This window comes from Columba livia, chromosome 2, assembly GCF_036013475.1.
Source record: "Columba livia isolate bColLiv1 breed racing homer chromosome 2, bColLiv1.pat.W.v2, whole genome shotgun sequence".
NCBI lineage: Eukaryota > Metazoa > Chordata > Aves > Columbiformes > Columbidae > Columba > Columba livia.
The window spans coordinates 67,406,579-67,419,542 of NC_088603.1; the positions used below are offsets into that span (position 1 = coordinate 67,406,579).

At 42.0% G+C, this 12,964-nt stretch overlaps 1 protein-coding gene across 1 annotated transcript in view; it reads right to left on the reverse strand.

Moving 5' to 3' along the window:
• MCUR1 (mitochondrial calcium uniporter regulator 1) overlaps positions 1 to 12,964 on the reverse strand; it is a 48,694-nt gene that overhangs the window by 6,024 nt on the left and 29,706 nt on the right. Inside the window, exon 9 of the transcript XR_010470238.1 lies at positions 85 to 190. The gene's annotated coding sequence lies outside the window, so the exon portion shown is untranslated. The remainder of the gene's footprint in view (positions 1 to 84; positions 191 to 12,964) is intronic.

The window sequence follows — 12,964 nt, forward strand, 5'->3', positions numbered from 1 at the left end:
ATGAGCAAAGTCTGCACTGATTGTACGTGTTCCAAATAGGTCACAAACATCCAGTTTAAAAGCTTGGCTGTATTACTGTTGTACCTGTTTTAAACAGGCTGAGGAAGAAAAACGTCCAGTGATTGTGTTTTCACTAGTTCCATTACAGGTTAACAAGCACTTTGACAGGTGCTGGTCTTCAGGTTTTCACCTGTAAAAAAAAAAAAAAAAGGAAAAAAAGGAAATTCAGTACACAAGTCTATTACATCAGTGAAATCATTGCTGTAAACAGGGACTTAAACTATATGGCACTTCATCTGCAGAACTCCATGTGCTTTCAGAAAAGGTTATTACCCCACTCGTACTGCTGGGAAAACAGTGGTGAAGAGGTGCAGTGACTTGGCCAGAAGTCACCCAGCTGGCCAGTGTCAAAACTGTGGATAAAACCCAGGACTAATTCTTTATCCCAGAAGCTGCCTCAAAATAAATAATACTGAGAATTGTGCAATGGAGTGTACTATCAGGAACAGTGGCAGAACATGAGATGAAAATAGATATAACAAACTGAAATACTGGGAAGTAATTAGATTTAAGACAAGAAAACAACCATGGAACATGCTTCATTTTCTAGATTATGTCTCCATGTCATGTCTCTTTTATTTTTTTAATGATTGAGGGTAGCGACAATGACTACAATCCTGAAAATATTATTTCCTGAAACACAGCTTATGGAAGTAGAATAGATATACATTTGTAGACTCTGAATGTAACTGATGGTTTTGATTTGTGTGTGCTAGCTAGCGAGTTCTGAATCTTGTTTTGTTGAATTATTCCATGCTTTCACTAACAGAGTGTTCAGGTAGAAGTTAACCACTGCAGTCAGTATTATGGTGTTCAGCCCTCTTGATCTACAGGTGTATTGGGGCATCTGCAATCCAGCTGGACATCACTAGACCCTTGTGTCTGGGCACTACTGTGTATACATGCTCTTCAGCTCTTGCTCTGCACAGGCTATGTGGCTGACCGCACAGTCCCAGGACTAATCGTTCATAGATTTCCCACAAACGTATTTTGCAGCTCTGGTATTTTGAGTACTCTGAACCTCATTCATCCCTTCAGAAAAATCAGTGGAAGCAATCAGTCCTGAAGGAGTCAGCTCCTTCAGCCCTGGGCAGTAGAAGAAATGCATGGATGGAGATAAAGGAATTAACATCTACTTTAAATTGTCTATGTAATTTTTTCCTCACTACTTGTCACCATTCTTTTCTATAAGGTTCTCTTGCAAACTCCTCTGAGTTTAGGCTACTGAACACTGTCTGTGAGTTGCAGTTGTCTCTGATATTAATCCTGTTTCTTCTGTTTTTCTTTCAAAAAGCTTGTAAGACTTTTTACTTGTTTCTTCAGGCCAGTCATACTTTTAAAATAACCTCATCAGGTGACTGAAATCCCCCAACATAGAATATGTTGCTTAGCTACCCTGAGCTGAAGGGCAGGCTGAAAAACTACTTTGCCCTGGGTTGCAGCCTTTGGGGTCTGTATTAGCAGATCATTAAGGTTTAATAACATCTGCCAGCCCTTCACCAGGAGCCCTTGGAAATGCAGCCCAGCAGAAGGTCCAAGAGCAGAGTCCCTCAAAGCAGAGTTTACATCACACGCACACAGGTATGAAGATGCAAGTATTGAACAGGCTGGGATGGATTCCTCAAATCATTGCACACGTTATCCCAGGGTCTGGGGCCAGCTCCTTCCCTGACTCTTCCCCACAGCAGCAGCACCATGAAGCTCAAATTAAGTCCCCCAGGGCTATGCTCCCCTGCTCTGTGTTGCAGCGGGGAGACCAGTCCCTGTCAGAGGCTGTGAGGTCACCTGGATGGAAGAGAGCTGGTTGCTGCCCATGTCTTGCTCAGGCAGCAGGCGCTGCCCTCGCAGGAGTGCCAGGGATCCCTCTCCAGTGCACACGTTTCCCAGGATGGCAGATGAATTATGGATGAGTCAGCCAGAATTTTTCCATGTGTTTCCGCTGCTGCCCAGGGCTCATTGCCAACTGAGCTGTGGTTTTCAACTGCTGTTGGCCTAATGCTTCTAGCACTAAAAAATATTTTTTTAAAATTGCTGTTTTCTGACAGAATGCTCTGTGGCAGGGCATGGGGAATCCCAACACTTGTGATGTGTCCGGCCCTCATGTCAGTAACATTTTGCTGAATAGCCTAGCATGTGGTAGAAATGATTTGGTCCTTTTCGCCTGCTTTGCTCCTCTGTCCCTTCCACTAGCTGAGTGTGTCGATGAAGTCAATTAGAAGGGACAGCAGCAATGCTGAAACTGATTTGAATTTCAACCAGGATCTGCTAGCAACTAGAGCTATGTACAGAGAGCTGAGGGCAGGCAGTTATCCAAGGACCTACTGACTGCCCATGTACACTGAAAGTCTTTTAAAAATTTCAGCTAGACTCAGATTAATTTCTGTTTAGCAAACATTGACTTCTTTTGTTCTTCTTTGAACACATGAAGTGTGCATGATCTTAATTTGTGATGATCACAGAAAAGTAACAGTCCAGTTCTGGAAATATTTGGTATGAGAGACAAAGCACAAAATCTTTCTACAACAGCATTTGATGAGTTCTCTCAGAAAGAGTGTAGCTTTTGTATATACTTGCAGTGATAAAGCAGAACTGATGTCAAACTATACTGCATGGGAGACTAAGCATAAATTCAAGGCTTATTATAAATTTCTATTATCTGCATTCAAGTTGCATCTAGAACTCCCAGTCAAGACAGTCTTCAGTTCTGCTAAACACTACATCCATAGAAACGACAGTTTGTGCTTTAAAGCATGTACCATCTAAATAGACAATGTCAAATAAACTGGTATGAAGTTCAAACAAATGAAAGAAATATCCCTACTGACTCTTAAACACAATCAGTAGGCTCCGTGGCTGCATCCAGAGAAGACTCTATCTTCAGACAGCCTGAAAATTCATTGATTTTAATGGGAGAGAAACATAGGAGTATTCTTCCCTGAATCCATATATGACCCCTGTATCCAGCCCTAAGGAGGAATTTGAATGACTTATTGTTTTACAGGCTAACATGGCAGAACTGGCGCAGGAAGGAATAGAGGACAATCATGCTTTTGGGAAGACCATAACTGGTATCTCCTGGAACTGCTCAGAGCAGCAAGAGAGTCCTTGATTTGCACAATCCTCCTCTGAGCTATTCAAATGCAGATGTCCCAGGAAGCGCTTATGAATTCTCCAAGCTCAGCTACTTGCATTTGGCTCTATTTATGTAGCATATCATCTCAATTATTCATGCACACATTTCATGACACCTTTGCCATAGTAATAAAAAGGGTTCCAGTGGCTGTTAAGCCAGAATATGATCCAAGCATGATACTATAATGAAGTTATTTAATCTTTATCCTGAATTACTCTCTATCCACCTTATTTCTAGCTTTCACCCTCTGCCATGGGATGTGGCTTTGTCTTTGTCTGAAGGATGACAGAGTCCCTTGCAGTTAAGAACCTTCACAGCCTACCGTTTTCAATAAACTGCAACAGCCTACTTTCCAATAAACTAAAGATATTGATCATAAGTCTCTTACAATAAATCAGGTTTGCTTAGATATCACATAACTCTTATTGCTGCTTTGTGAAACCTAAATTGTCAACATAATTTTTCCCAAGCGTGGGCACCAGAACGAGATACACTATTCCCTTAATGTTACTGTAATATCACCTCTTTACTCCTACGGAAGGTATTCTGCACCCAGGGACCACATCAGCCTCCTTAGTCACTGCATTGTTCTGGCAGCTCCTGTGCTGTGGGTTGCCCACGTGATGGAGGTTTGTCACTCATTCTTGGAATCCTGTGATTCATTCAAAGCTGTCTGCACTGTTGCAGCAAGCGTGGACCCTCCCGCAAGTGAGAGGGTCCCACAATGCAAGGTTTCTACATGCACATTTTTTACCCGGGAAATTTTATTCTACTACTCAGTTTAGGCAAAAGCAAATCAAAGGATTACAGAAGTAGTTGTGTTATGTGTTATAGGTATTATAGCATAATGGTGTAACCCAACATAATGCCTTTAGTTAGAGAGATAAGTTTTTATTTACCAGGTTTGAAGACAAAATAGTTGTTCTCATTTCTCAAATACTCAGTCAGATTTTCTAGCTTAGATTTTTGCTGGATCTAAGAAAAATTGGTTATGTTCATGCAGGATAAAAATATATTGTGCAAAACTAAAGTGTGCAATGCTGTCCTGCTTTCTTCTTGTAGCCAAGGCCCAGAAAATTAAAAAAAATATAATGAAAATAAAATAAAATTGAAAGACAGTAGGTTGGCTGTGTAGCCCTGGGAACAAGTTGCTGAAATTTGGGTTTAGCTCTGTGCCAACAGATAAAACATGAAAGGAAGAGGAAGACACACACAATCACAAAAAATATATCAATGTAAGGTCACTGCAAGCCAGAGTAGAGTACCAAAACTTTTCTGAGGGAGCTTGTTGAAAGAATAAAAAAAAAAACAAAAACAAAAAACAAACCAAAACAAAACCTCACTTCATTTACAGCAATAAATTGGAATACAAAATATGGCCTAGCTTATATATTTTCATTTTAATAATGGTGCTGAAAACTCAAACATGTCAGTCTCAGTACAAAATAGACATAGATTCATCCCAACTCAGTACCTGCTTATCCCTGTCCTGTGGTTCTGGTACCAGCACCAATATAATCAGGAAAAAAGTAACACACGCTCTGAGTCAATCTGTAGGTGCTTCATCATGCCTAACTGTGACATTCTGGGGACTGTGCCAGTATGCAAATGTATTCTGATTTAAGGTAAGAAATTGCTTTGTTACCAAGTGTCTGTGGATGTGGAGCTGACCTGTCAGGACCGTGTCACACACTTTCCAGAGATGAGAAAATGGTTGCTGAAACTCAATTGCTCCCATTCAAAATGGGAGGATCTTTGGAAAGTCAGATAGCTGGAGGCTGAATCAGCTCCACTGAGTTTGCCTGACGACCAGGAGTGAGGAATGGAAGAATCTTCTCAGATGTGGTGCACACACCAGCATTGAGCTTGGTGGATTTTTCAGTGTTGTAGGGTACGGTGTGATGATGCAGCCAAGCTCTTCTAGCAGCTGCCTGGCACCAAACGGGGAAGTCCTGCCTCCCCCAGGTTGTGCTCGTGTGATGACTCACTTAACTCCTCCAGCAAAAACACTGCTCAGAAGTTAGTTTTCTACCAGTTTAGGTCCCTTGAAATCTTTGCTGTGAGACAAGATGAGCTCCAGTGCCACAGGAAGGGAAGCTGCTGGGGTCCATGGCCAGGGAGGAGGTGGAGTGGGATCACCCCTTTTGGCAGCAAGTAATGATGGGATCAGGTGAGCTGAGCTGTCTAATCCCACTGTGGGTTCTGACAGGCCAGGGGTGTACTCAGAGGCATAGAAGGCTTGAGTAGAGGAACAGAAAAGACAGTCCTTTCATAGCATGTCAGCTTAGCTGTGAGATTCAACTCACGACTCAAGAAGTTTCCTATGACTTGGAGGGGAACAGAAGACTTCAAACTCTCTGACCCCAGCCAGAAGAAAGCTCAGAAGACTCAGGCAAGGAAAAACATATAGATACTGATTATTTTACACAGATCTGTATATTCCTTGAGCTGTATCGGTAGGACATGATCAGTGTTAACACTCCTCAAATGCATGTGCCCAGTTGCTTCCACAACTATACATCCACGAAGAGATACTCCATACTTAGTAACTCAGTGGTACTTTATAGGAAGGGTGGGACAAAGCCTTTGCTTGAACTATTGGGGAGCATGGAGTAAAGGGAGGAGCAATTATATTTCAGGAAATTATAGGAACCAAGCTGTAAAAGGCCTCATTTCCACAGAGGGATAACAGAGGGTTTCTGTGCAAGAGACCAGGGACGTGGCCAGCTTTGTGAGCTGCTCAGATTAAACACTGTGGGAGAACACATGGACCCAATACAGCAGGAGCTAACCATCACCACCTGGGAGCAGGACTGTGTGATATCTGCAGGGCTTAGCTCTACTTCTTTTTCATCATAGTTTTTCCTTGGTGAAATATTCAGAGCCTTTAATCCAGCCTACATCTGTATTTTCTGACTGAAATGAAATATGACCCCCTGCAAGTTCCCCCGTCAACAGTGTCTCATTTACTTTACAGGGAAGAATGATTTGCAGTCACTGACCCTATTTTTCCTGTTATGAAATCATTTATCAGTATGCTAGACTTTGCCTGCTGAGCTAACCCACATTAATAAAGCCAAATGCAAATGATGTGCTTGTCTCTGCTGACCCTGACTTTGAAAACTGGTTTTTCTTTCCCTGCTTCTCATCCTTGACAAAAGAGACACAGACATAAGCTTAGAAGTCAGCAGGTACATCTGCCTGTTTCTCAGTGACCCAAATCCCACTTTTCATTACACAGACTTTCATTCTCAGTGAATACTGAGAATTGGTGATACTGTAGGAAACAATAGATCATGCCAATTAGGCTAATCATATAGTTCCATATTCCTTTACCAAAAATATTTCCTTTCTTTCCCTTAACTCTCCTTATAATTAGTTCTTTCTTTCCATCTTGCTGTTTTGTCTGAAAACCAGCTTTGATGCTAAAGGATGCTGGTACATCCATCAGCTTTCAGACAGTGAAAAGAAAAGTCTCTGAAAACATCTTCCCTACCCATGCTGGTAAGCTCTTTCTCCTATGACATCCTTTTTACATTGCAAGTCTGCTTAGACCAATTCCTGAAGATATTAAGACTCACATCACTTCTCTTTCACACAGTCTCAACACTCCTCTCTTGTTCCCTCTGTCCTTCAGAGTCTCCACTAACTTTCCTCTACCATGCACACTGTTATTCTCAATATTCACAATATTTCCTTATTTCCTTGGCTCATCTCTCACCAAGACTAATACCATAACTCATGTACAGCACGTACTTGCAAGTCTCTTTTCTACTGTCTTGCATTTCTGACATTCTGCTGTCTACTCTCATTGCACCACTGAAATTGCTCTCGTGACTTCTTCCTTAAATGATGTTGGCTTTATTCATATCTTCACTGATCCTTGTTGCTTACTTGTGTAATGTCTCTGCCAACTTCATCTTTCCTCTCAACACTTTCTCTCCTTGGCTTTCACAACTCCATCCTCACTTCTCCCTTTTGACAGCTGAGGCTTCCTTTTCCATTCCTATTCACCATGGAAATCTCAGCAGGCTTTTTCTCTTCTGCCTCTCCCCACGGATCAGTACTCAGTCACATTGCCAGCATTCTGTGTCAGTGACGTGTGCATTTATCTTGGTTTCTTCGTCCATCCAGTCCTATATTTCAGCCACTGTATCCTCCCAGGGAAGCGTCTTTGCCAATTTGACTTTCCCATGGCTGCTGTTGAACTTCTGAGGAGCCCCCTGAAGTGCTACTCCAATCCCTCTACTCTGTTTGTAAGCATTGTTCTTCCTTTCATCCTACCCTGTTGCTTGGACTAATCAAAGCCAGTCCTCCCCCAGTGCAGTCGGACCGAGTTTCAAGCTTTGCAACCTTTTCTGTCAGTCACAGCACTCCTGCTTGTTCCCTCCCTTTTCATCTCCTATATATCCAGATGGGAAATATCCGTAACTGTCCCTTTCTCCCTATGACAAACCAAAAGACAATACTATTACTCTTGCCCATTTTCTCACCTGTTTAAATCCTTCCCCTGACTCTCTATTTTACCATCGTTCAACTTTTCATTCTCTTCCTCCTTCCCAGTCACACCCTCTTCTGATCACTTTTACTTCTCATCATGCCATGCGTTTCTTCTTCTGCTTTAGCAGTGAAGCAAACATTAATCCTTGTGAAATTTGTTGACACTCCTTGTTTCACACTTCTTTTCATTCTGCCTGAATAGCTATGATACAAATCATAAAACTTGGGCAAGCTATCTTCCCCCTCCACCCTGGCCCTTTCAGGTAAACTTGAAGAAACTAGCTAGGAAACTGGAGTTAACCACTAATTTAGCAGCCTAAAAGAAAGAAAAAATGCCCAACAGTGCTTAAACAATTTTATAAAACTGAAAAAAAAGTGTTTTACTGGTCAGTGTTGTGTTGCACTGAGAAAGGAAGAATATGAATTAGATGGACTTACGAGGCTAACAGCTTTTTTGCCCAGTCCAGTGATTCCGTAGTCTTGTTTGAATTTCTGCCTAGTGCCTCTAAACAGTGCTGTTATATGTAGCTCTGTTAATGCCAACCTGAAAAACCTAAACAGAGTAATTTTACAAGTTTTGAGCCCTAGCGCCTGATACTCTGTAGATGTAGCTCTGCCAACTCTACTATAAATGCTCATATTTGGGGGGACAACCAGTCCCATAAAACTCTAGTGATACTTCTGCCTCACACTCAAAGCAACAAGTAAGGCTGAATAAAAGTTTGAATGCACTTGAAAATAAGTTCTCTCTCCTTCAAATTTTTAAATCAATATTATCTCTGAATTCTGAGCAGACCAAGTGAGCTGTAAAATGTATCAATACAGAACATATCTGTTATCAAACACTGCACTTTGTGCTAGCGGGGCACATGGTCTGAGTGATGGACATGGCAGACAGGAGAGAATAAAACAAACCTACTCAAGGAAAGAGGCGCAGCAAAGAAGGTCTGAGTTACAAAAATATAATTACGTACTTACTCAGTTTAGTCATACATGGAGCTAGATAGGTTGCTTTATGAGTAAACATGCTTGCTTGTCAAATGACTAATCAGCCCATTGTAAACAAGAGTTTCTCTCACGTATGGAAAATAGCAGGACACCTGAAACTAAAGTTACGCATGTGAAGGTTTTTCTAAAACTGGTAATCAAAATTTCTTTTATCTAGGGGATTTTTCTCATCCTATTTTTACACAGAGAAGTATGTATTGCTGCAACTACACCAACATAATTAACACACCATGAATTCCCTATTAGGTAGGCTGATAAGATGCTCAAAAGTGAGTTACACCAGCCTGTTCTCATTGTATGTTATATTGGCATAACAGGATATATAATATACACATTTTTATAGATATGAAATGCTCTAATTGGTGCTCAAAGATCAAATAGGGAAATCAAGCGCTGCTGCAGTGGGGGTTGGTAGCATTGCAATGCCTGCAGGGAGAAAGCCATGGTCCCTGGAGAAGGGAGCAGTGCAGAGAGGTTCCCGGTGCCAGGGGCTCCAGGAGGCCCCAGCTGTGGGGAGGGAAGCCCCAGACCAGAGAAAGTGGGTTTAGAGGCAGGGGGAGCCCCTCCTGTCAGCCACTTCCCAGGCTGGACCCCTGCAGGGGGAAAAGCAATCTCACCAAACATTAGAGAAGCTGAAAAGCCTGGAGGGCGTGTGGGGCCATGCCTGGGTGTAAGGGAGGTCTGGAGACACTTGCCTGGAAAACGTGGCATAGATGAGGCTAAAAGGAAAAGTTCATAGAATCATAGAATGTCAGGGATTGGAAGGGACCTCAAAAGATCATCTAGTCCAATGCCCCCTGCAAGAGCGGGAACACCTAGATGAGGTTACACAGAAAGGCATCCAGGTGGGTTTTGAATGTCTCCAGAGAAGGAGACTCCACAACCTCCCTGGGCAGCCTGTGCCAGTGCTCCATCACCCTCACCGTGAAGAAGTTTCTTCTCAAATTTGAATGGAACCTCCTGTGTTGCAGCTTATACCCACATAAAAAAATGTTCTCTCTAACTCCGCCCCTATAGCTGTGAGGGGGAGGCCCAGGGAATCAAGGCACTCCCTGGCAGCTGTACAGCTATTTTGGTCATTAAAAATAAATCCTAGCCTCCCCCTCCCCATGACATAGGACAAGACAAAGTGACTCAGTCTCTCCCTACAGGAATAGATGGCAAAGCAAAACATAATCTCATTAGCACAATAACTTAGGTTACTCATCCACATTTTCTGCAGGCTCCTTCCAGATCTCCTTCCCTCTCGGGTGTGCCATTTTTTTTAGTCCCAGGATGCTTTACTCTAAATTAGGTCTGCTGTCACAGCTATTCAAGAGACTTAATCTCCCCAGAGTTCACATTCCTGGATTAAAAATTGCCGCAAGGCAGTCTTTCTCCCCTTGTGAGCAAGGGGAAAGGTTTAAGCTCATGCCATTCAAAAACCACTTTCTGATTTCTCACTAGGCATGTGCCATGACAGAAAAACGTAGTTTCTTAAATCACGTAGGGCAGGGCTGGGAAGACTCTGAAGCACTAGGCTACACTCAGTTGTATGCATTAATTGCTTAAATGAGCATCTAAATCTGAAATCCGGACAAGGCCTCTGAGGCCCACTCGTATTTTTTTCCACGTTGACACTTTCTAATAACAATGCTAGCACAACTGTGAGCGTCAGCAACTTAAAAACAAACAAACAAAAAAAGAAATAAAGGAAAAAAAAAAAAAGGATAACTTAAAAATGATGAGGCAGGAAACAATGTAAACCAGTTTGACTAGGTGTGACTAAGCAAACACAGACAGACTATAGCAAGTTACTGCAAAAATTGTATGAGACAAATCCCATCCCCTTCGCCAGCACACTGGGTGAAGTGTTGCTTTTAGCAGGATCCCCTTGACTCAGCCTACGATTCATGCAGGCACGTTATTGGGATGCAGGCCTTGCCAGTAGGTGTATTTCAGCTTTTTAATGACATGTTTGAGGTGTTTGTTCTGAAAGCAGATCTGAGCTGCTAGATTGTAAGTGTACCAATGCGTTAGGTTTGACCCAGTGTAAAATTTCTGAGCAGTTAAGCTGATGTCAGGAGCTAATTCATTAGCCACTCTATATGTGCAACACAAGCTTTATTTTAGCCTCAGAACACATAAGTGCAACGTGAACAAAATCAGAGTGTCTTAGAATTAGGCTCCTCTGTTCCTCCTTTAGACACATCCAACTAAATTAAAGCAACAATGTAACAGGAAAACACTATTTTTCATCTCCTTTTATGTCTAAGATACCTTGGAGTACTAATCCAGACCGTGTACAAAGAGCCTGTAAAAAGTTCCTTCTACAATTCCAACAACAGAAGAAAATAGGTCAGCTACTAAAGAGTAGGTTGGGTATAATCAAGTTATAGCACCCCTGGGACACAAAAGGTAGTGCTTCTTGCATTTGCATTTTGTCAACTTACACAGCTTATTGCTGTGCGAGGAATTCAAGGCAAATAACACTAAGACGGGATTTGCCAAAACATTGGAAAACTGATCATCAATTGCATTTGCTAAGACTGTGATTAGGGTAACTGCTCTGTACTTATTTTCACGAACCTGTTGTCCATGTGGGGATCAGGAAGGGCTATTCCCTCTAGCTCCTGAAGAGGCACAATGCCAATGGCTGAATACTGAGTAGCCCCAGTGGTAGGATCTAATAAAGTAATACCTGTTTCATTGCAACTGTATCTCATTTTACTTCTAGGTGACTAGTTGTCCTTTGGAGTGAATTTTCAAAGCGGTTAGCAGTGGGAACATTCAGCTGGGGTTTGGATGGACTTCCATAAAACCTGAGCTTCTGATATACTACTTCATATTTGAAAACACCTCTTTTCTTCCATGCGGCTAGCAGCAGCAATGGCACACAAGGTCTCATGTTGTGTCAGTGGCTGCACCGTGTATTAATGCTGCCCCTCCAGTTCGGCTCTAGCTTCCTTTCTTTATTACACAACTGCATAAAAAGGTTCTTGTCTGAATCGGAAGCAATATTTGAAAATTCTGTTTAATTACTAGCACATGCATTTCTGTGACACACATGCCTGTGGAATCTGGGCATTGCTACTTTAATTTAGAAGCACTGATATCATTGTAATGAGCAAAATACAGACCATAGACTACATAAGACAGAAAGAAGAGCACAGCTTCTATTCTCTCTCTCTGCAGATTAAAAACTCCCTTGGATAGTACAGCATTCCTTTGAACAGTGGCTGTAAAGGTTTCTTCACACCCCCCTCCCCTCCCCGCTTATTATTTCAACAAGTACATATAAAATGTGCTCAGTTTACAAGAAAACAAAAAAATCCTGTTTTTCCTGTCAGTGCTACAAGCTCATCTTATGCTTCAGAAATCCATTGGATTCTTTCTCTCTCAGATCATCAGCTACAAGGGTTCTGTAGGATAAATTATGCCTTGTTTACATTGCACAACAATACTGTCTTCAGGTTTGGCTCTCAGTATGTGTGCACAACATGGAATTGCATCCAGCTCATTTACTCTCTCTCTCTCTCTGTTATGTTGTTTCTGAAGAGCCAAGAGGACTTAAAAAGGCAGCAAACATTTGATGTTGTTATTAAGCCCAGTTCATCTGACTTTGAGTAAACAAAGTAATAAAGCTATTAAGAAATAAGATGTAACTTTTGCTGTTAGTCTCCAGGAAAGACCCATGCCTTAAGGAAGACAGATAAATTGAGGAGTTTTATGCCAGAAGCATTCCTGAGAAAGGTAAAGAGGTATGCAAATAGAAATCTAATCTGGTTCTGACGTATGCTCAGGCAGAAAGCTATTGTTAGACAAACATGTTGTTCCTGAGCAGCAGAACTAACGAAGCCTGATTTCCTATGGATTTGTGTCCTTTGTCCCACATCTCTTTCCCCTTCATCACAATAATTCCAGCTCTCCTCGTGCCTCTGATGACACAGTCACTGCCAAGAGACAACAACTCTGGGACTAGTCTGGAGCTATAAAAATACTCACTGTCAGCACGTGTGCTGACTGGCAAGCAACACAGAACGGCTGAGATCCTCTTGCCTTTTCTTCAGTCAAGGCAGTAACCTGACTCTCTGTCCCTTATCCTGCTCCCAAATTTTATGAAATTAAAAAAGAAAAAAAAAAATGTTGAACATTATCACTCTTTCAGCTTTGGTCAAAATCTGATTTGCCAGAAGGTTACAATAATTATTAGGTTCAGGATTGTCGTGGGGGGTACTTTAGGGTTGTCATATGCAGGGACTGGAGTTGGACTTGGTGATCCTT